The 22,882-nt window shown below is 45.2% G+C and overlaps 1 pseudogene; it reads left to right on the top strand.

Moving 5' to 3' along the window:
• Positions 1-14,541: 14,541 nt before the first annotated feature.
• Positions 14,542-18,679, top strand: LOC144166207 (putative choline-phosphate cytidylyltransferase pseudogene; annotated as a pseudogene).
• The last annotated feature ends 4,203 nt before the right edge of the window (positions 18,680-22,882 follow it).

The raw sequence follows: 22,882 nt of genomic DNA, 5'->3' as shown, positions 1-22,882 counted from the left end.
GGCGTGCGGAACTAATCCCCCTACTGTGAAGAATGTCTAAGTGCCCAGACGGGTCCCGGTAAGCACGCTAGCTACGTACGTGACGGAACGGACGGACTTCTAGAACTCTAAAATGTGAGACCATTTATTCTGCCAGAAGTTTAATATTAGGGGATGCTTGCTTTTGCTAAATTATGAGTTAGCTATGAGTTCTGATGCCAGATATCACATGCAATACCTTTCAGGGATGTGACCTTCTCTCGTGAAGGTCACATCCATGAAAGGTATTGAACTGAACAAAACTGAAACATACCAGTTTTGTTTTTGTTGAGTTCACTCGCATTTTGTTTTGGGAAAACCAATTCATAGCCGTATAAATGTTCTTTTGTAAAGTACTTCTGGCGGATTCATATGATCTGTGTCTAGTGAGCAAAACTAAGTCATCCGCGTACTGGAAAACAATGCATTTATCAGTATTAGAAGCAAAGTCATTCGTAACAAGGTTGAAAAGCAACGGAGATAATATAGATCCTTGAGGGACCCCGGCCTGTAATACAATTCTTGTGCTCTGAGTACCCTTTTGTCCTACACTGACTATTTGCGAACGGTTAAGAAAGTAATTTTTTAAAACGGCATGATACGGTCCCCTAAAGCCCAGGCAGTGTAATGTTTTAAGCAGAAGGGTGTGATTGACTGTGTCAAATGCTTTGGATATTTCTATAAATAAAGCGCAGCTAAATAAATTATGTTCAAACGCCGAATATATCTCATATGACAACTCTTCTAAGAGTGGTATAGTGCCACGTCCTGCTATAAATCTAAACTGATGGTCAGATAAGATGCCAAACTTTTCTATGAAGGAGGTCATAGACTTCAGTAAGAATTTTTCTATTATCTGGGATAAGATCGGTAAGACTGAAATTGGCCTGCAGTTTTCAATGCAATCTCTTTTACCTCCTTTAAATCGTGGCTTAACTAAAGCAGTCTTTAGAGTGTCTGGGAAGACAGCCGAGTCTAAAAATCCGTTCAACATAAAAAGTAACAGCTCTGCCAATACCTCAAAGTGTTTTCTGAGCGTATGAAGTGTTACTCCGTCCACACCTGGCGGCTCATTCTTATGGAAGGAAAATATATTTGTTTTCAGTTCATGTGTGGATAGCCTTGGTAGGTAAGCAGAGGCAGCTATCGACCCGTTTAGGGAGTTCTCCTCCGTCCCCAAAGAACCTGCGACAGACGAACTTGCAAAAAAAACGGTTAAATGATTCCGCTGTGTCGTTAGGGCGGCCAGAAAGCGAAGAAATCTCCGGGCATGTATTCGTAGGCTTGCCCCTAATGTCGTTGATAAGCGCCCAGGTTTTCTTTGCATTTTTTGATGAAGCATTAAACTTACGGTGAAAGTATTGGCGTTTAGCTGTGCGTAATAAAGCTACGACTCGATTCCTCGCGGATCGAAATTCTGCGCGAAGTAGTTCATTTTTGGGGGCATGTTTACAGCGCTTCCATAAGTAGTCTTTGAGTGCAACAGCACGGAGAATGTCTGAGTTCAACCAATTGTGCTCTCGCCTTCGTTTTTTGATAATGGTACGTTGAGACAATTGTTCGAAATGTTTAAGCTGTTCCTTAAATTGATCGTAGGCAGTTATATGGGGTGTTATTTGTAATTAAGGACGTCCAGTTAAAGCACCAATAAGCTTATCCAACGCTGTATGATCCACTATTGTTATCACTTCATTAGATGCCTCATTACGCTCCGCAGATTTCTTCCCAGATCCGGTGGGATTTGCAGAGATGCGGCAGGCAACAAAATAATGGTCCGCCAGACGCTCATTTATGACGCAAGACGTCAAAGAGTGGTTAGGGGCATAAATAGCGATATGATCTAGGCAGGACGATTTTAATTTATCTACCGTAATTTCTTCACGTGTTGGAGCAGTTATTGCGCATTCTAAGCCATGGGAAGCTAGGATAGTTAAATTGTCGGCTACTATAGTTTTTGAAGGTGACAGAGTATCAATGTTTAAGTCACCAACAACACATAACTGTTCTGCAGTATTTCAGCGATTCAACGTGTCCTCTAATTAAACAAGAAACTGGCTAGCGCTGTTAGAAGGTGGCCGATAACAGAATAAGATCCGAGTTCTTCAGGCGCACTTTTATCGCCAGGCATTCCGAATGCACAAGGTTCACGTCGCATAAAGAAACGTCGAAAGCGTCCCTTACAAAAACTGCAAGTCCACCAACCCGGGGCGCCGACCGAGATAACCACTGCGGGCGATAGCCAGGAAGAACAAACGTGTCTGTGCACGATTCTGGGATGCTGGTTTCTGTGATTACAAAAGCATCTACAAAACCGCATAGCGTTTCCGCTAGCATTTTAAACTCATTCCAGTATTTTCTTAGGCTCCGTATGTTAACGCTGACAAGGGTGAAGTCATTTTCAGAGTTATGTTGATATGCTGCCAGAAACGATTTCAAATCTGGAAGTGTAGAATATTTTAGTTCCATAACGATTAGACGATTTTATCAACGTCCGCTTGCCTGTTTACGCACATCAGTGCCGCTGTTTCATTCTTTTTGACATAGATCTTCCCGCTTTGACCCACGCAAATTCGTAGCCCTTAGCTTTTGCTGCCGTCCTCACACACCAGAAGAGTTCGCGGTTCATTTTAGTGAGGTTGTCGTTAAAAATAACTTGGGTATCTTTCCCGAGTCATGCAATGCACGCAGTTTCTTTCGAACTTCGGACCGAGTTCTTTCATAGACACCGACTTGAATCGGACCAAGACAGTGGGGGTATCCCCACGTTTACTTGGGATACGGTGCACAGCCGTTACATCATCGGGGGAGAGGTTAGGCAATTCCAGCTTCGCCGCCAGATCGTTTAGAACGTCATGCAGGTTTTTACCAGGCTGAGCAGGTAACCCATGAATCTCAAGATTGGCATTTCTACTGTATTGTTCAGCAGCATTTGTTCTTCTCGAATTCGTTGAAGTTCAAGTGCCTGCGCCTGCACAGTCGCTTTTAGAGCACTCAGTTCCACTTCGTTAGCTTTAACAGTCTTTCAGCTTTCCTCCAGTTCCTTAGTAACAACCTGATAGTCCTTAGTCAGCTTAGTGACAGCTTTTTCGAGGTCTAGTACAGTCTCCGTGAGTTTCACTACTTCAGCCTTCATCGAAAGCAGTGCGCCTAGTTTTTCGTGCAACTGCGGCCGAGACTCCACCCGTTTCATAATCTCTAAGAGAAGTGGATTATCCGCAGTTGTTGCCTCACTGGCTTGAGTTTGGTCTGCCTGAAGTTGTGAACCGGCACGCTTTTTACTTGCTCTACAAGTTTTGCAAACCCAGGCATCCCGTTTAGCCTGGCCCATCGTCATGAACGTGTTAGAAGCGATGCCGGAACATACCTGGCCAAGATGATAAGACAGCCTGCATTCTGCACAAGTCATGAGCCTGCCATCATCAGGCAATGGCGAGTGGCAGGCAATACATTCCTCGTTGTCGGCCATTTAATCACAACAGTTTCAAAGCAAAGAATAAAATATCAGCAGAACACTCGGCAGTCGGCGGCAATACGACCAATGAAAAGAATGCAAGTGTGTGAATGGAATTTACCTGTCAAAAATTGAAGATTAGCGTTGGGCGAGGTATCGCCGCCGACTGCGGAGTGCCCGCGGAAGTAAGCGGCTTAAGTAGACGATGAACAGGCCAGCGTTGCTATGGTTTCCGGGCGAGATAACGGCGTTACCACAGGCAGCGGGCAGGACCGAGTATTTTGGTGGCGGACGAGCTTACGGCACGAGCAGCAGGCTGGCCGGCTGTTTCTTCTGTCAGTCCACCCGGTGCTGGCGCCGTGACGAGCCTCTCAAAAATTGAAGATTAGCGTTGGGCGAGGTATCGCCGCCGACTGTAATAATTATAATAATAATAATAATAATAATATAATAATATAATAATCAATCAATCATGTATATTTATTGTGCCCAGGAACAGCCGTGAGGCCTTGGTGTTGGTACACAGATGGATATAGGTAAAAAAAGGAAAACAAAAAGAGTAGAAAAGAATACCTTTTAGAATATATATTACAAAGTATACCGTACAAATCACCACAAAACGTAGATAGCGTATTCACTACATGCAAGGAACACAAACAAAACTGACAGGATACCACAGAATTGGTAATTACATCGTACCGATGAAACAGAACATCTGCACCCTACAGATAATCGTGTAACCTTATAGAAGCAATCCATAAAATGTAAAACAACAAAAAGAGTCATATAAACAGCATGCTCTCTATACAGTAAGGCAAGCATGTAAAAAGAAGTCACTATAACTACAACAAGATCCGTTCAGTATGACTGAGCAAAGAAATATTCCATATAGTTCCATGTAAGAGAATAAGGGGGAGCATATTAGCGAATGAGAATTCTGGAAGTGTCTGAACTGAACTGATTGAGGGAGCTGTTAAAAATATCTACGTCTGCAGAGTAGAAGTTACACGTGCTCTGCAGCCTGAACAGCGGGCAATGTCGGTTTCAAGAGCTGAGAGTACGAAAAGGATGACATTTTCTTGTGGTTTTAATAGGCACTCTAAGCTGGAGCTCCGAAATCAGTTGCGCACTGCCAATTTGTCCATGTATGAGCTTAAAAAGAAATAAGAGGTCAGCTGTATCGCGCCTAGCCTTTAGCTCAGGCAGCACTTGCAAGTACCGTGGTCCATAGTCAAGACGGTGATACTCGTGAGGGAAGCGATGTCTAAGTATGGACAGCAGCTTATTCTGCACTTTATCAATGGCCCTGCTGTTAGGTTTGCATGTAGCATTCCAGACAACCGAGGCATATTCCAGCACGGGACGACAGACAGTGGAGTACAGTTTCCGGAAGGACTTTGCACTACGGAACTCTTTAGACATACGGCAGACCATGCCCAAGCGGCGGAGAGCTCGCTGTTTGATGAATTGAACGTGCGGTGTAAAAGTCAGCTGGTTATCAAAGAGCACGCCAAGATCAGTTGTCGTCGAGATTCGAGGCAAAGTAACATCGTGAACTGAGTAGTGAAAAAGCAGGCAGTCTGTTTTGCGCGTGTATGACAACACTGGTTTTCGCGGCGTTCACTATTAGTTCGTTCTCTTTACACCAGAGTGTAAATGCACCCACGTCTCTTTGCAAATACCCGCAGTCGCTAAGAGACGAAACTTCCCTAAAAATCTTGATGTCATCAGCATAAAGTAAAAAAGAAGAATGCCTTATAGCAGCTGAAACATTACTGACAAATAAAGAAAATAAAAGAGGGCCTAGAACAGACCCCTGTGGCACACCACTTGAAACGCAGTAACGATAGGATTGCTGGCCGTTAACATTTACGTAGCAGGTCCGCCCTCGCAAGTAACTAATTAGGGGTTCAAGAATTGAATTTCTATGTTCACGAGTGACGGTTTACAAATGAACAATGGGTGACTGACCACATCAAAAGCCTTGCTCAGGTACACAGTATCAAGCTGCCCCCTATGATGAACCGCTTCGGGCGCTCTCTGCATGAAAGAAACGAGGTTTGTGGTTGTGGAACGTCCGGAAATAAACCCGTGCTGTTCCGAAATTAGTATGCCCTTAACACTGGAAGTTAAAACATCGTGCAACAGAGTCTCCAAAAGCTTAGACGCCGCACAGAGTAGTGAAATAGGCCGATAGTTTCTAGAACTATCTTTAGCACCACTTTTGAAGACAGGGACCAAGCGTGCTAACTTCCAGGCTGCTGGAAAAGTAGCAGATTGAATTGAAATAATAAATATAGCGGTTAGTATGGGAATCAGAAGCTCCTCATAGGTTTTTAATATTGCGGCAGGAATGCCGTCAGGGCCGAAGGAAAATGACGGTTTGAGGCGCTTCAGGGATTTCCGAACGTCGCCCTCACTTATTCTCGGAACGCAGAAATTAGACGACGCAGAGGAAGAGTTGGACAAAATGTTAACTTCACCCTTCAGAAATACTGAGCTGAAATGATCCGCAAAGGCATTAGCGACGTCTCCAATCGGGTTTCCATTGTCGTGTAGAAGGTTAACGATTTCAGCAATCTTGCCAGCAGATCGAGAGCGAACATACTGCCAGAAACTTTTCTGGTCGCGTGTAGCGCTCATTTCTACATTACCTATGTAGTCTGACAGATCGCGATCATACAGCTCTTTACACAGGGCCCAGAAATACCTAAACTCTTTTTTCAAAGCTTCGGATTGTAGCCCGCAAATTTTCTTGTGAGCACGGGCTTTACATTTTAAAGCCTTTCGCAGTTCCGCAGAAAACCACTTCGGAAATTTAGATTTCTTTCCGGACGTTCTTGGCATAAACATTTGCATTCCTTGCTGAATAATTGTAGAAAGTTTCTCGACTTGGTCATCAACAGAGGGAAGTTTGACGAGGAGAGACCAGTCAGTGTTACATAAGTAGTTATAAAAAGCAACATAATCTCCAGTAGCATAATTGAACGTCGGATGTGCAGAATGGCCGGAGCATCTCGATTTCCCCGACACATACGGCAGTGAGATATGAAGCACAGGATGAAATTTGTCGGGACGGACCAGCAAGGTATCCGACAGAGAAATGGTAAGGTCCGCCTGGTTGGAAAAGCAAAGGTCTAAAACATTATCACGAATGTTTTTACACCTATTACTTTGTTCCAGACCAGTGAAAGAAATACAGTCTAACAGACAGAAGCCCTTCTGTGTAATGTAATGATGATCGTGTCTGACAGTGCGATCATCCCAGTCTACACCGGGAACGTTGAAATCCCCACATATAAAAAATTTAGTGTCTGGGTAGGCATTAACAACATCCTCTATTGATGTGACACAGCGCTGAAATTCGGCGTAGTTCATAGATGGAGGTATATAAAAGGTGGAAATTAGGATACTCTTTTTTATACAGCCGAGAGCCTCCACCCACACTGACTCTGCAGCAGTTTCGAGGTCTGACCGACGACGGCAGTTCAACGACTTGTCCACCGCAATGAGCACTCCACCACCGCAATTTTTAGAAGTGGGGCCAGTACGGTCACTTCGGAAAACAACATAATTATCGGTAAAGTAATCGCTTGACGGAATTTCGGAGGATAGCCAAGTTTCGGTAAGGACGATTACATTATGTGAGGACGAAGCTATAGAGAAAAAGAACTCAGCAGATTTGGTCCGCAAACCACGGAACTTTTGGTTACAAACTGATCATGCGGGCGAAGAAAGTCCAGACAAGTGCAGCATGGACTCACGTAGTACTTTCCGGAAGGGCTTAAAAAGACACTCATTTGGCCACAGAGCTGGATCCTGCAGTAATTCATAGCACACGTTGCTTACGGCAACATAGAAGGAGGCATAGATGTTGTACCTAGTTTTTATCCGCTTGCAAGCAAGAGGAGCAGCGAAAAAACAATGGCAGTAGTATAGACATAAATAATCAGACCAACAAATCGCACAGATAATAAAAATGACGAAGGAATCAACCAATTGTTTGTTTAATAGTGTGTCCTGGAACGATGTGCTGGTGCAGAAAGAAAAGTGCATATCTCAGAAAAATATAGAAAATAGCATTGCTTAGTCTGAACGAGAATGAGACGCTTTGAGATACACCCACGCCGACACACGCACATGACCGACGCACATATGCAAACAAGGCAATTGTAAAACATGCTTCAACCTCTGTACACTGAAACATGTAATCCGGAAAAAGATATTAGCTAAAAATCACGCCACAATGAAGGCATAGAACTTAAATACACAAGTAAATCATCAAAACTATTAGCATACATACATAGATAAACCTTTCCCCGGTAGTATAAAGTGTGTGAGTTGAAGTTACATACTAGGGCAAGCAAACTACTTTTGGTTTGTCAAGCTACACAGTTCCTTACAAAAAGCTGGAAAGGGACGATGGAATACATTCAAACTTCCTGCGTGCATATTGCATATGTGCTGAATGTGCCCCAAATGCAAGCTGTCGTCCGCCGCTGGTGCGATATCGCGTTGTCGCTATTTTCTCCCAGAACACATGAAGCTAAAAATTTACCACGCCCTATTTGCTACCCACATTTACTCTTGCCACCTAGTGTGGGGAACAACTACGATGCATAACCTAGACCTAATACTACGCTTGCAAAAGAGAGCACTACGATTTATTTGAAATGTCCCTTTCAGAGATTCTAGTGCACCAATGTTTTCCATACATGAAATAGTTAGGGCGAGGAATTACTATAATTTCCGTCTGCTTACTTCGTATCTTTTTGCTAAAGACAAGTTCAGAAACTTTATTACAACAATTTCAAGCATTACTCTTCTAACAAGCGACTCTCCTACACGCAATAGTGGCAGGTGGCTTGTTCCTCTTCGGCGCACCGGGTATTTTCTAGAGTCCTTGCAATATTCATTCCCCTCGATCCTTAACAAATTTTAAAAAGATGGTATCGACTACAGAAAGTGTACGAAGACGAATCTGCGAAAATATTTTGTGGCCAGATACTTATTGGTCTAACATTTGTGCGGTTATATAGGCTTTTATTGTTTGTTCTGGTTTCTATTTCTTTCACACAGTGAAGTACCAGTGAAGTGTCACATGCCTTGGATAAGGTATAGCTTGTTATGTTATATTTCAGATTTGTGTTTATTGTGTCTATGCATTTTTTTCTATTGTTACTTAATGTATGTCATGATTAATATTATCTAAGCGTATGTGCACTTATGCATTGTTGTTGCATGTACACTTATGCATCTGTATATATCTGTTAATTTCACGTATATGTTAGCATGTGTATCCTTTTTACCATTGCCAAACAGCTGCTGTGTTTACGGGCTGCCAGGCACCCTTCAAGTGGTCACTGACCGCTTTTTCGCCTGGTGGACCCCCAACACTGTAATGTTGGAAAATAAACTTGGAACTTGAAACTTAAAAATCCTGATAACACAACACAGAAAACCATATGTATTATAGAAACAATAAAGCAAAAATGAGTTTCAGAGATCGCAGAAAAAAACAGCAAAGAAGGAAGCCTTGTGTTAGAAGCCACAACACTCGGTCAGCAAAACGTTGCAGGCACTTGAAAAATTGAGAATACAAAGACAAATACTCAATAAACAGATTATACACATGAAACGAAGATTTCGTAACAAAATTTTAGGAAGTTTCAAAATGAAAAAACGAATTAAGCATTACGAACACTGACACTCAAACCTACAGAAATTCAAGCAACACAAACCGAGTGAAAGTGAAAAACAAACAAGCAAAAAGATTATTTGCGTAAAATAAATACGCCAAATAAATATGGAATGACATCAAGGCACTTAAGCTAGAACAGTTTTCATTTTATAAGGGAACAAAAAAAAGACCTCTTGAGTATATCAAGACGATCGAAATATTCTTTCTATGCACATAGAATTCTAGAGACGGACGAGTGTCGTATACCTAAATCATCTGTTCTGAAAGTTTGAAATGTTTGGAAAAGTTTGTTGAGAAAGTTGACCTGATAAGTGCAACCACGTCATCACACAAAATACCACTATCGAAGAAGTTAATAAAGATAATATCAGCTCGCATTCCTTGACACCCAAGGGAAAGAATATTTTTCACACCATACATTCTGCCGTCTGCGTATGCTTGTACTTGATGGAAATGGTGCTTAAAGATAGAAAGGAACTTCTTTTGAACACTTTCGATACGGTCACCATTGGACTTGCAAGTTCCATTTCAAACAACCAAACCGTATTTAAGAGAAGGTAAGCAGAGAGCTGAATACAATTTAAGAAATGAAGAGGACTTAAATACGCTCTAGAATACTGCAAACAGCACCCAGACATTTAAGAGAGCGCCCGATAATTTATGTAACTTGGGAAGAAAAAGAGAGAAGAATCAAGTAGTACTCCCAAGTCCCAAATTCCGGTATCCCTCGGCAATGCAGTGCTGGCTATTTTATAGTAGTATTGAAGCTGTTGAGTTTTTCTACTATAGGAGACAACTTTCGTTGTTGAGGTAATCAAAATTAAGTCGTTTTTGGTGCCCCAATGATGGAATGACACGACATCAGCCTGAAGAGAATTACATTCCTGAATATCACGCCCCTCTCTAAAGACTTTCTCATTGTAAGCATACAACGGAAAAGAAGAATTTTGAATGGCAGAAACAACATAGGTAAAGAAAATGGAAAAAAGATGGTGGCCCACAACGGAGCCCTGGGGTACACCACGGGTTGCTTTGTACCTAAATGATATTTGACCGTTAACACTTACATAGCAATATCGCTCCTGGAGATAGCAACGTATAATACCCACCAAAGAAGCGTGAAAATATAACAGAATGAGCCTTGCAAGCAATAACGAGTGGTTGACTACATGAAAAACCTTGCTCATGTCACAGTAGACCCCATTAAGCTGGCTTCTACCAACGATTGCTAGGACAGTCTGCTCCATGAAGCACGCGAGGTTTTTGGAAGTTGAGCGACCACGGATAAGCCATGTTGATTAGGAATGAGGACGTGTTTAAGTGGGAAAGACAAGACCGTATGAAGAGATAACTGGAATATTTTAGAGGCACAACAAAGGAGCCACAGTGGCCTATAGTTCATGGGGTCAGTTTTTAGGCCTGATTTGAAAACGGGGAATACACGAGAGATTTTCCATGACCGAGGGTACGTGCTGGGCCGGAGACAGTAATAAATATTGAGGTGAACACGGGAACGAATATATTTGCATACGTTTTTAGAATTGCAGCAGGAATACCATCTGTCCCAGAAGAAAACCAGGGCTTTAGCCGCTTGATGCTGGTCCGCACGATGTTCCCATAGAGTCGGAAACAACCGGAGTTACCGCCCTGGTGACAAGGAATGCTTCCATTATCACTACCACCGCTAAGCCCTAAAAAAGAAGAAAACTGACGAGCAAAGCAGTCGGCCCGATCTGTAACCTCAGTGCTGCTGGAGTCTAGTAGACGAATAGATTTTTTTCGTTGTGCTTGATCTTGAACGAATGTACTTCCAGAAGGCTTCCAAGCGATTTAAATATGTTTATTTATTTATTTTCACATACTGCAGCACTTTGAAGTCTATAACAGGAGTGGTTGAAATACAGAGCAGTGATTACAAATTCACCACCTTGGAGAACAAGAAAATACCATTTACACGCCTACACACATGGCAATTCCATTCAGATCAATATCCCGATTATGTAGATGCCAAAGTACACAGAAAAATGGTTATACATTCAATGAGTGGGCACTCGAGGATGGGGTGCACATACCAATACAACAAAACAAGGCAACATTGATTAGACACGACATCCAAGAAAACGCAGAAATGTATTTATCGATGTCCTCCTAATCTAACCCGGCAGTATATTCTACTGTTCTGTCGTTATTGGAAAAACTAAATTTGAATACGTTAGTGTCTGCATAAAACTTGGCGAGATTTAGGGCATGATTATTTCGAGTTATGATTGCATAGCATCAGACGTGTTTAAGTGTTTAAGGGAAGGCGGTTAACAGAGTGAACGATACCATGCACGAATTTGAGCGAATAAATATCGCGTCGCGTAGAGAGTGAGGCAAATTTTAAAGTTTTAAGGGCGGATGTAGGCGAAAAATTACGGTCATAGTGGCGACAAATGAAACGGATGGCTATTTTTGCACGGCTTCAATTTGTTTGATTTCTTCTTTTTTATACGGGCACCAAATGATAGAGGCATAATCAAGAACCGGACGAACTAGTGTTTTGTACATTATAAATTTAGTTTCCTGAGGGGATGTTCTGAGAGTACGTGTTAGGTAACCGAGTGTTTAAAGAGATTTCGTGCAGAATGAATTGATATGTTTAGACCAGAAGAGGTTAGTAGTGAAAACCATGCCAAGGTATTTATAATCTGAAACCCTTTGGACTATTAGGTCATTGAAAGAGTAGTTGAAAACAGAAATCTGCGTTCTGGTGGTGGACATTGAGGCAGTTTCACGGGAATTGATATTCATTTGCCATGTTTCACAGCTGGAGTAAAAGGCACTAAACGAGTCAATAACAAGATGGTGATCTTGAACGAAGGTAATAGTGTTGTACAAAACGCAGTCATCGGTGTAGAGGCGTAATATACAGGTAATGAATAGTGGCAATATATAATTAAAAAAAAAACAATGGACCAATAACAGACTCTTTTGGTACCCCTGATGTGACTTTAATTAGATGTTTATTGCCCGAGGTAAAGCTAACGTATATGCGAGCGATTAAACAGAAAGTTGGCGATTTGATCTCCTAGACTAGAATTTATTAGGATGACACCGAGGTTATTAGGCAACTTAGAATGGGAAACAGTGGCGAAAGCTTTTACGAAGTCAATGAATATTACGTCCACCTGGTGGCTGCAGTCAAGACTTGAAGAAATGTCATTGCTAAAGTCTGGCAATTGAGGTAAAGTGCTGAATCCTCCTCGGAAGCCATGCTGCTGATTGGATAAAACAATGTTAGTCTCGAGAAAGTCGATTATATGTTTATAAATGATGAGCTCCAACAACTTGTCGGAATGCCATGTCAGCGAGATGGGACGATAGTTTTCAAAGGCTCCTTATCACCAGACTTATAAATCGGCGGAACCTTGGCCAATTTCCAGGCACCGGGAAAAAATCCTGAGGACAAACACTTCTGAAATATAATGGTAAGGTAATGAGATGTCCGTAACACACGCCGAATTTACAAGGAGTTTGGAATACCATCGGGACAGCCTTCGTTTTTGCGTCTAGATTCAGAATGGGATAAAAAACACCAGCATGACTGATAGTTACATCAGAAATTGGGCCGATATCGAAAGGACAGTTAAAGGCAGGGGTAACTTGATTATTAACGAAAAATACAGAGTTGAAGTAAGTAATAAACGCATAGGAAATACACAAATTTGCTTTAGCTTGAGCATGAGTTACCTTAGACTCTACTGACGTCCGGTACAAAGAATGATCACGCTTGCGCAATATTTTGCATAGGGCACCTAGGTGCCGGAACTCCTGAGCGAACTGACTCGCACCAGAGCGCTTCATCTTTCTTCGCGCACGTCCTTCGAGTTTGAGGGCATCCCGCAATTGAGAAGAAAAACAGTGTGGAAACTTGAACTACTTTGGTAAATATTGCGGGATGTATTTCTTCATACCCAAAAGCCCAATCTCAGTAAAACGGTAAATTTGTTCATTGACCTCAAAGTGGTCAATACCTGTTGACCAAGGGGCCGCAGAAAGCTAGCCATACAGCCCAGCGTAATGTCCCCGGGCGAAAGCTTAGCGAGGTTGTGCTTTGCTGGAACGTACGAAATGGTGGAGCATAGTTGAAAAGCAACAGAAAATGGAAAGAGGAGGATGATATTTATCAGCTATTACTAAAGAACAATGAGAGCGCAACACACTAACGCCATCCAAGTTTGAAAAGCACAGGTCCAGAATGTTTCCACTACAGTTTTTTATGTGATTACGCTGTGCCATGAAAGAGAAAGACGAAAATTTAGTACCCTATTACCCGTCTGTTGAAAGTGTTGGTTGTAGTCGGAACAGGTGACGTGGCTCCACTGAATGCCAGGAGCGTTAAAGTCTCCAAGGATGAGGAGCTTGAGGTCGCAATGAGTACTAAGCACCTGTTCATTGGAGGAGACTAAGTTATTGAAGGCGTCGGGAACTACATCAGAGGGAATCTAAAATCACCAACTAGAAGTTTTTCAGTTTTGGAAAGATAAATTTCGACCCATAATGACTCATCTGAGTTTTAAATATCGCTACCTAGCACACACGGGAGAGATTTGTTAAGGGCGAGAAGTACCCCGCCCCCTTTTTGTTTGAATCCCGTTAACGCACGCTCATTAGATATGCATGGTAAGTTTGAGGAAAATAACTGAATGGGATATCAAGGCACAACCAAGTTCCAGATATAGCTATTAATGGAAAGCAAGAAGCCAGAACATTACCAGAAAATTCAGTTGCCTCAGTTGGAAGACCTCGCACATTCTGATATAACACATCTAAACTAGTCATCATTGTTTTTCTTATGTGATGCGCTCAGAGCTGTAAGGCATGTCTTCGCGAAAGATGCCTCGAGCAGATAAACCGTCTAACACAGGTCATGCGTAAGTTCCCAGGATCTGATACAGAATTCCTTGACAAAATTCGTGACACATATTTGCCCCCGAGTCCTAGACTCAAGCTCCCAAATTACACCGGCCTCCCAAATTCTCAAATGGACCAAAACATCTCGGAAGCGGAGCTCAGGGCGGCGATCGCAAAACTTCGCACCAGCTCAGCTCCTGGCCCCGATGGCGTAACTAATAAAGCACTCCGCAATCTGGACGACAAATCGATTGCATCCCTAACGCATTACATGAACGAGTGCGGGAGATCAGGCACCCTACCTCGGTCGTGGAAACATGCCAAGGTAGTTCTGATTCCCATGCCGAACAAACCTCTCGCACTCGAACATCTACGCCCGATTTCACTTACATCCTGCCTCGGTAAGCTCATGGAGCACATCATACACACCCGGCTGTCAAATCACCTCACAGACACAGAGCAATTCCCCCGTACGATGGCAGGTTTCCGAGACTGTTTATCGACACAAGAAGTGATGCTCAGGCTCAATCATCACGTCATACGACGTTCGCCTGATCGGTTAGATTCATCGGCAGTGCTAGCACTAGATCTGACCAAGGCCTTCGACAACGTTGGCCACGAGGTCATTCTCAAAGGCCTGCAATCGATCAATCCTGGAGTACGCACCTATAACTACATCAAAGACTTTCTCTCAGACAGGACGGCTGTCATGCACGTGGATGACCTCGTAACCGCCATTTTCTCGGTTGGAGGAAAGGGTACTCCTCAAGGAGCTGTTCTTTCCCCACTCTTGTTTAATGTGGTCATCCTCAAAATCCCGAAGAGACTAGAAAAAATTCCGCCTCTCCATCATAACCTGTACGCGGATGACATCACTCTGTGGGCCAACAGAGGTAGCGATGCCCAAATTGAGGAAATCATGCAGATGGGCATCGACATCGTCATAGAGGAAGCTGGCAGAGCGGGACTCTCTTGCTCTTCATCTAAATCCGAGCTGCTTTTACGTCCGTCGCCGGCTCAAAGACCATCTGAGAAACAGAACATCGAGCTCCACATAAACGGCAAACCGATCCCAGAGGTCCCGATAATCCGAATCTTAGGACTAAGAATACAAAGCAACCGCACAAGTGACAGCTTCATAAGCCAAATGAACCGAGCCGCGGACCAGACGGCCCGAATTTTTCCGCAGGGTCACCAACCGCCACAAGGGTCTTACCGAAAGCGAAAAAGTTCGCATTCTCCAAGCATTTGTCATAAGCCGGCTAGTTCACTCCCTCCCTTGTCTCCTTCTAACTAAGGCCGACCTTGATAAAATAGACGTGCTAATTAGACGAACCTATAAATTGGCGCTTTGACTCATTGCCGCCACTTCCACTGCCCGATTGGATGGAATGGGTCTCCACAATACAGCTCAAGAGCTGATAGAAGCCCACTTAACGAGTCAGTATGAGCGACTGGCCGAACCAGCACGGGGAGGCACATCCTTCAAGAACTGGGTATCGGTCGCCATACAAACGTCGCGCAACTACATCCCATCCCCGCGTCAATCCACTCGAAACTAATAATCAAACCGTTGCCCTGCATAATGCACCCTCAGCACCACGTCGCTAGGAGACTAAAGCGAGCGGAAGCACTACACAAGATGTACGGCAACAATCCCCGAGTTATATATGTCGACGCGGCAGAATACCGATTCCACGACGCATACACGATTGTAGCCATGAACAATGCCAAGGAACTTCTCAATTCGGCCACCGTTCGGTCCCCCGCCCAGAGACAGCGGAAGAGGCTGCCATAGCCCTAGCCCTAACACTCAACCCCACTCCCAGCACGATCATTTCAGATTCTAAAACTGAAATTCAAAATTTTTCCACCGGTCGCATCTCAAAGCCGGCACTCAAAATTTTGACAGGAAACTCTACCCGACCCCTAAAACAGCCAGTTCTTCTGACCTGGACGCCCGCGCATTCGGGCCTCGAAGGGAACGAAGCGGCCCACGAACACGCCCGAGGACTCACGATCCGGGCTGGGCCCAGCCTCTATCCCTACCACGGGGCGCGATCTGCGCGGGATCGCCTGGTCTCTTTTCACGACATCAATATGCACTACCGCCCCTCCCGCTTGACCTATCCTCTGGCGGACAAAACTTCAGACAATTGTAAGGCTCACACGTGGCGACTTCTTCAGACAGGCACCTGTACTAATCCCGCCGTCCTGACGCACATCCACCCAGCTCTGTACCCCACTTCGGCCTGCTGCTTATGTGGTGGTCATGCCACACTATCCCACATCATCTGGGCTTGCCCGAAAAACCCCTTTCCAGAAATACCCTCCGAGGAACGGTGGGAGGCCGCGCTGCGCAGCTCGGACCCGGACCTACAGGCCCGCTTGGTCGCCAGGGCTGCCGAGATCGCTGATCAGTTCACGCTGACAGCCATCAACGCAATCTAACCACCAGCATCGTTTCCATGATGCATAATCAGTGATAGTCCTCGAAATAAAGTTTATTCTCTCTCTCTCTTCTCTCTCTCGAAGCTTCTTAAAACGGCAGTCTTCCGGCTAAACAGCAGGGTTATTCAAGCGCTCGAAAAACTCGTCACTCAGGGAAATATAAAAGGTTGTGTACAGTCCTCAAAAGTGTTAACAACAACAAAAAAGCGGGTGCCAGCCTACGCACAAAGCGGCTGCTCACGGTATGCCCGGGTTATCAGCAAGGTAGTGCGCATGCGCCGGAGCAGCCGAGTGCAGGTCATCCTCCTGAGCATGGAGCAAAGAGAAGCATTCTTTCCTCCATGGCCCTGAGCGTCGATCATAAGCCGCCGAAGAGGCACCGGTGGGAGCCGCTCTGTGCATAGGCTGGAAACGCTTCTTTGTTGTTGTTAACGCTTTTGAGGACTGTACATGTCAAATTTAGTCTTCAGTCGTCAGCAGTTCAAGAGCGAGACACCTAAGGTTGACTGATGGTCATTAGGACTCGAAGAGGTGGCGGATAGAGAAAGCTTTGAAACGAACATGATTTGGGACGTTTCAGCTGCGGAACGATGACCAGTCCACATGTGTCCCATGCACCTACACATTCGCGGCATCGGCGCTTCTTCTCAACAATAGGAGGGAGACAATCAAGCACAGGCACAGAATGCACCGGGGAAAGTGGGGACGGAAAAGGGGGCTGTGCAGGAGAAGCCGAAGACACCGACTGCAGTGGAGCAGACGTAGCCGAAGGCGACACTTCCTTGTTTACAGCTTGGCCAAAAGAAGGGTGCCCCGAGCTGTGACGCACTCCTTCCTACAAGGTGGCGGGGGGTGAAGTAGTTGGGCACGCAAGGAGCACACCTCCGCTCGCAAGTAGGCAACCACCTTCGCATAATGGGCGCGGTCACCTTCCGTCCCCTGAAGGAGACGGTCGAAAGCCTGCACATTTTCCCGGCGGAGGAGGTCTTTGTCCTCCCGCAGCCGGGCCACTTGGTCGCTGGGAAAAGAAATACCGTCCAGCGCTTCGATGAGGCGTGGACGAAGACCGCTTGATAAATATCCCGGGTCTAGCAGTCACGTGACGATTTGTTTGGAACGTCTGCTTGGGCTTCGTTTTGCTGCGGTGTGTTATTTGGGTGTGGGGGTAATCGCGATATTTTTTATTTCAGCTCGACGTATGCTGTTCTCTTTGACAAACACACCTGAGGAAGCCTTTCCAAACAAGCATATCTGGCTCCCAAAGGAAAAGGACACGTGTGGACAATGCTGTCTCGCCAGATAGTCCCACCAGAAAACGCATGATCCGACCATAGAGAAGGCATGTGATCATGGCGCACTTTACACTCAGCACCCGCGCCCCTTTCAACGATGACCCATCGGCAGTGGCAGAGCGAGAAAGGTGCGACTATAGCATTAACATCACAAAAGAAATGGCAGCGTCGCGCCAAGCACCCCGACCGATCAGGATATACGATGACGGCATCTAGAACCTGTTCCACCAGGGCCATGCCAGGCAACTTATGCAGGCAAAATCTGCCTTCCTAAATGTGTACCTCATCGTCGGCGTAAACAGTGATCAGCTCACGCATACGATGAAGGGGAGAGTTGTGATGACCGATATTGAACGTTACGAAGCAGTGCGTCTCTGCCGATACGTCGATGAGGTCCTAAGGGGCGCACCCTTGGTTTTAGACGACTTCCTGGAGACAAACAAGATTGACTTTGTGGCGCACGACGAGATCCCGTACTGCACGGGTAACGACGAGGACGTTTACAAGCTGATCAATGAGCGGGGCATGTTCCTCGCCACCCAGCAGACAGGCGGTGTCTCCACCTCGGACCTGGTCGCCCGCATCGTCAAGGACTACGACGTCTACGTGCGGCGGAACCTGGCCAGGGGATACTCGGCGCGGGACATGAACGTCTACTTCCTGAACGAAAACAAATTTCTGCTCCAGAACAAGATGGACGAGCTGAAGGACAAAAGCAAAGAGCTCGTCGAGAACTTAGAGGGAAAAAGGCTCCAATTCATCCAGAAGTGGGAAGAGAAATCGAGGGAGTTCACCTTGAATTTCCTGGAGCTGTTTGGCAGAGAAGGACGACTCAGCGGTTCCTGTCCAAGTAGACGACGCAACACGTGAAATGAAAGACGTTAAAGAAAACGTACAGCCTACGCAACACTTCAGAGTGCATCATTCTAGACGCCATGAAGGGCGAGCCCTTGCCGGAACTTCTTGAGATCCGACAAGCTCAAAGCGTTGACGTAGGTTATGAGGTTGCAGTCATGGGCTAATGCCAGTCATTCTGTCGAACTGAAATTGGAAAAGCAGAAGAAACCTTGCCGTTCACTTCTGTGAAGTGCCAGGAAACAGAGATATGTGATCAAGAAGTGGCCGAGCCGTATGGTGAGCTGAAACCTCTCAAGAAAATACGCTCGCAAGGAACGGGAGTTACAGAAGAGAAAACCCAAGGGAACGACAACACCGATCTAAGAACACAGCTCGACGACAAGACATCCCAGGTTGCTCGCCATCATCTTCAGGACAACCACCGGAAGACTGAAGGACCTAAAATCTTTCTGGAAGCAGGGCAGAGAGTTTGGTTGTCATCCGCATTACATTGGCGGCCCTTGGCTGTCGTGAGATCTGCACGACGGCGCAAGCACCGGTGGAAACAAAAGAGGGGATAGAATTCCCCGATGCGTGGCAAGGACTTACCTTATGGAAAGAAAAACTAAAATGTTATGACTGCGGATTTATTGTTCACCCATCGATCATCTACGGCGCGAGAGGATGTTAAATCTCCTTCTGGGTATGCGCCATTCATAATATTCATCATGAAAGCGCCCCTGCGAGTAAAGTGATCGTCCCTGTTGAGGGCAGCGATGGCCCAGGTCTCGATTGCGTCGTTCTTCCGCTACACCGCTAGCTTCCAATCCAAGATCCACCAGTTGGGGCGGCGGTGCCGGCGCTTTCTCAACGACTGCCTGCGTGTCTCGTCGAAGGATGCAGGGGGAAGGAGCCTTGCGAACGGGCTGATGTCATCGCTGGCTACGCTTGGCCTAGCCGCCACCTCAGCCGTTCCACACATATTGTACTTCAACGGCTGAGCCCCAGATCTCAGGAGCTGAAGCTCACTGTCCGGCCATACAACACACTTCTCGTGCACGCTTTTCTTACAGAAAAGGCAGCGGAAACACTCTTGCTTGCCGTAAAAAACACAAGAGCATAGAACACAGTATCCTTGCTAGGCGCCATTTTGCTCGCAAGATGGCGCATATTATTTTATAATAATAATACTAATATTAACAATACCACAATAATAAGTATTTACTATTATTCCCACAACATGCATAAAAGTTCTCCAGAAGCATACATCAAGCGGGTTCGTTTAAGCCATCAAGTACCTTCTAGACCCCAGCCCAAGGGACATACAATATATAGAACTATTCATTGAAAACATTTCTGAGAAACGAGACACAATAAACGTAGTGATAGCATTAATTAACTATAAATATGCTGTACCATAAAAAAATGTTTAACGAATGGTATTGCGAGAGGAAATCTTTAAAAAGGAGCAAGTGAACACACGTCCAGATGACGGAGATGGGCACAAGGGCAAAAAGATTTCATGCACAGGAAGTACATTGGGAGTGTCAAATGACCATGCGTGGTACAGTTTAAGTCCTACCACGTGAACGACTTCAGCACAGTGCCGCCGTCTAGTAGAAATGGCTGCCTCACTCTGTAGTACCACCTCGTGGTTCAAGTTTGGCAAACGGCTGATGACTTTAGAGGGCTTGAAGGAGCGCCGAAGTTTCTTTCCTGACAGCCTGCGTCAGAGAATAAGCGTCCACCCCGAAATGCGATCACCCGGTCGGTATTATGGAGGTCGTCGGAGCAAGTTGATTTGTCGGACGTACGTTCTCTGTTATTTGCGAATAAGTAATCTGGCAAGCTGACGGGATTCTTCCGCTCTCTGATTGATGTTGTCGATGTAGGTGCCGGTTATTATGCCGTAGTCTGAAGAGAGCATTGCGTCAGCGGGTGTCATCAGTGAGGAACCAAAAACAAGCTCGAACGGCTTAGATCGCGTCGCTTCCTACACATCAGTATTTTGTGCCAACGTCGCATAATGGACCATTTAATCACATGTCTTGTGATTCAGGTCCACATGCATAGACAACTTGATGAAGATGGTTGTATGTTAATGGCGCAAGGCCAACTGGGGCAAAGAGCGGAATATATATGAAAGGTGAACACATAAACACTAAAACAAATCAGAAAAAACAAATGTAAGAAAACGACAATGAGCATGGCTGGTGTATAGGGCCAATAATTGATCATGTGTGGTATGAAATTTGGTCCGAAAATTGAACTTCTTCTTAATATTTAAAAACGTACTTGATAGAAAGCACGAGATTGTCACACTGGAAACACGCTAGGTGTAGTGGGAGGTGTTGTATGTATTGTTTAGAAAGTGTTTGCGTCTTGTTGTGTGAAGTGCTTTGCATTGAATGAGTGTGTAAACTACGGAAAGGGCTTCTCCACACCTGCCACACCGAGGTCCTGAAGATCCCGTGGGGAGATACGAGTGTGAGATGTGTGTTCCCCATCCATAACCTTAAGGGCAACTTCTTTGCTTCCGTTGCGTGTGTCAGTTTTGTATGGTGCCAAGCATGGTTTATCACGTGTAACTTGTTATCTGCCTGCCTGTTAACTCCAGTGTGTTTGCCATTTCTTGCGAAGTTGTTGTCATGTGTGAATTCATGTCTGTTTATGGCATTTTTGCTATGCCCACTGTATTCAAAAATGTAGCAGCAGTGGCAATGCGATCTGCGTTTTCATTCCTAGCAATTCCAAAGTGCCCTGGAACCCAACATAAAGTGTTTTGAAGGTTTGATGCATATTCAGATATGAGGGCCTGAAAAACATCATTGATAACAAAGTTTTAAGAACGCTTTCCGGATGCAAGTGCATGTGCAACCGTGACAGATTAAGTGTACACGATGAATTTTAAGATTTGATGTTGGAGTATGGGATTTATTTCCATTAAAATACCGTATGCTTCCGCTGTGGATATACTGCTACAAAGATTCATCGTTTTACTGACATGAAAGTTTGCCCCAGGTGCAGCCCAAGCCACAGCAGTTTCAGTCTTGGACTCGTTCCTATAAAACTCTGCACAAAAAATTCTGCAAAATCGCAATTCTTGGTGACTTGTACTTGTGAAATTACATAAAAGACCAGGTCACATGACACAGGGCGGAGATGCTATAGCGGAATGGAATCAATGATGGGTTCCTTGTGGATGCCTGAAAACTAGACTTGTAGCTCAGAAGGTTTTTATCGCACTCTTAGAGGAAAAGGCATGGAGATTGATGGAAGATTTTAAAATAGTTGCTGTGAGGATGCATTCCTAATGATGGGAGTAAAAGGATGATTTGTAATAGACATAATTTCTGAGGCATACAAAACGTTCATATTGTCACGAAGCCAAGGAGGACGCAGTTGTCCTGAAGGAGAAACACGTTTATTGGAGTGAACTTGTGCTCCCCTAACAACTCAAAAGAATACAGAGGCGGCGAAGCAGCGGTCAACAAAGTGACTTGCACAGGCGAGTGTCGTCGAATCGAATGCCCCGGCGTCCGCACTGCAGGCCTTTTATCTTTCGGCGCGCGTGGTTCTCGAAACGTCGATTCGCATCGAGAACATAGTAGATCCAGGAAGATCATTCTGGGCCGTTCACGTTAGATCGGAACGCTCTCCCCATCACAACAGATAACGCATGCGGTACAGAAAGAAAGAATGGAACACGCGCTTCCCTTGGCGCAGAGATAACGCAGACCGGCGCAGCCGGGCGTTAAAAGCAAAACACAAATAAGCAAACCCAATGTATGGTTCGCGGCATTACCCCCCCTCTAAGAGTGCATCGACCCGATGCTAATATAAGCGACAGTCCGAACAAATGAAAATAAAAGTTCGTCATCGTCCGTAGAAAGGTTTTAGGCGAACCACGTGGACGACTTCAGGCCGCCTGCGTTGTCGTGATGTGCCGGAGTCACCATCAGGGATCACTTCGTAGGTAAGTTGGCCAACACGTCGTAGAATCTGGTAGGGTCCGAAATAGCGTCGCAGGAGCTTCTCACTGAGTCCGCGTCGTCGAATGGGAGTCCAAACCCACACACGATCCCCTGGTTGGTACTCGGCGTCTCGGCGTCGGAGGTTGTAGCGGCCCGCATCCACCAGCTGCTGGTCCGTTATACGAACTCGAGCGAGCTGGCGGGCCTCCTCCGCACGTTGAAGATATCCGTGGACGTCGGCGTTGAGGTCGTTGTCTTCTAC

This window comes from Haemaphysalis longicornis, unplaced genomic scaffold (genome assembly GCF_048455015.1).
Source record: "Haemaphysalis longicornis isolate Haplotype H1 unplaced genomic scaffold, Haemaphysalis longicornis Haplotype H1 scaffold_16, whole genome shotgun sequence".
Classification (NCBI taxonomy): domain Eukaryota; kingdom Metazoa; phylum Arthropoda; class Arachnida; order Ixodida; family Ixodidae; genus Haemaphysalis; species Haemaphysalis longicornis.
Note: the sequence above shows the minus strand (reverse complement) of the source record. Positions and strands in the feature narration are given on the sequence as shown.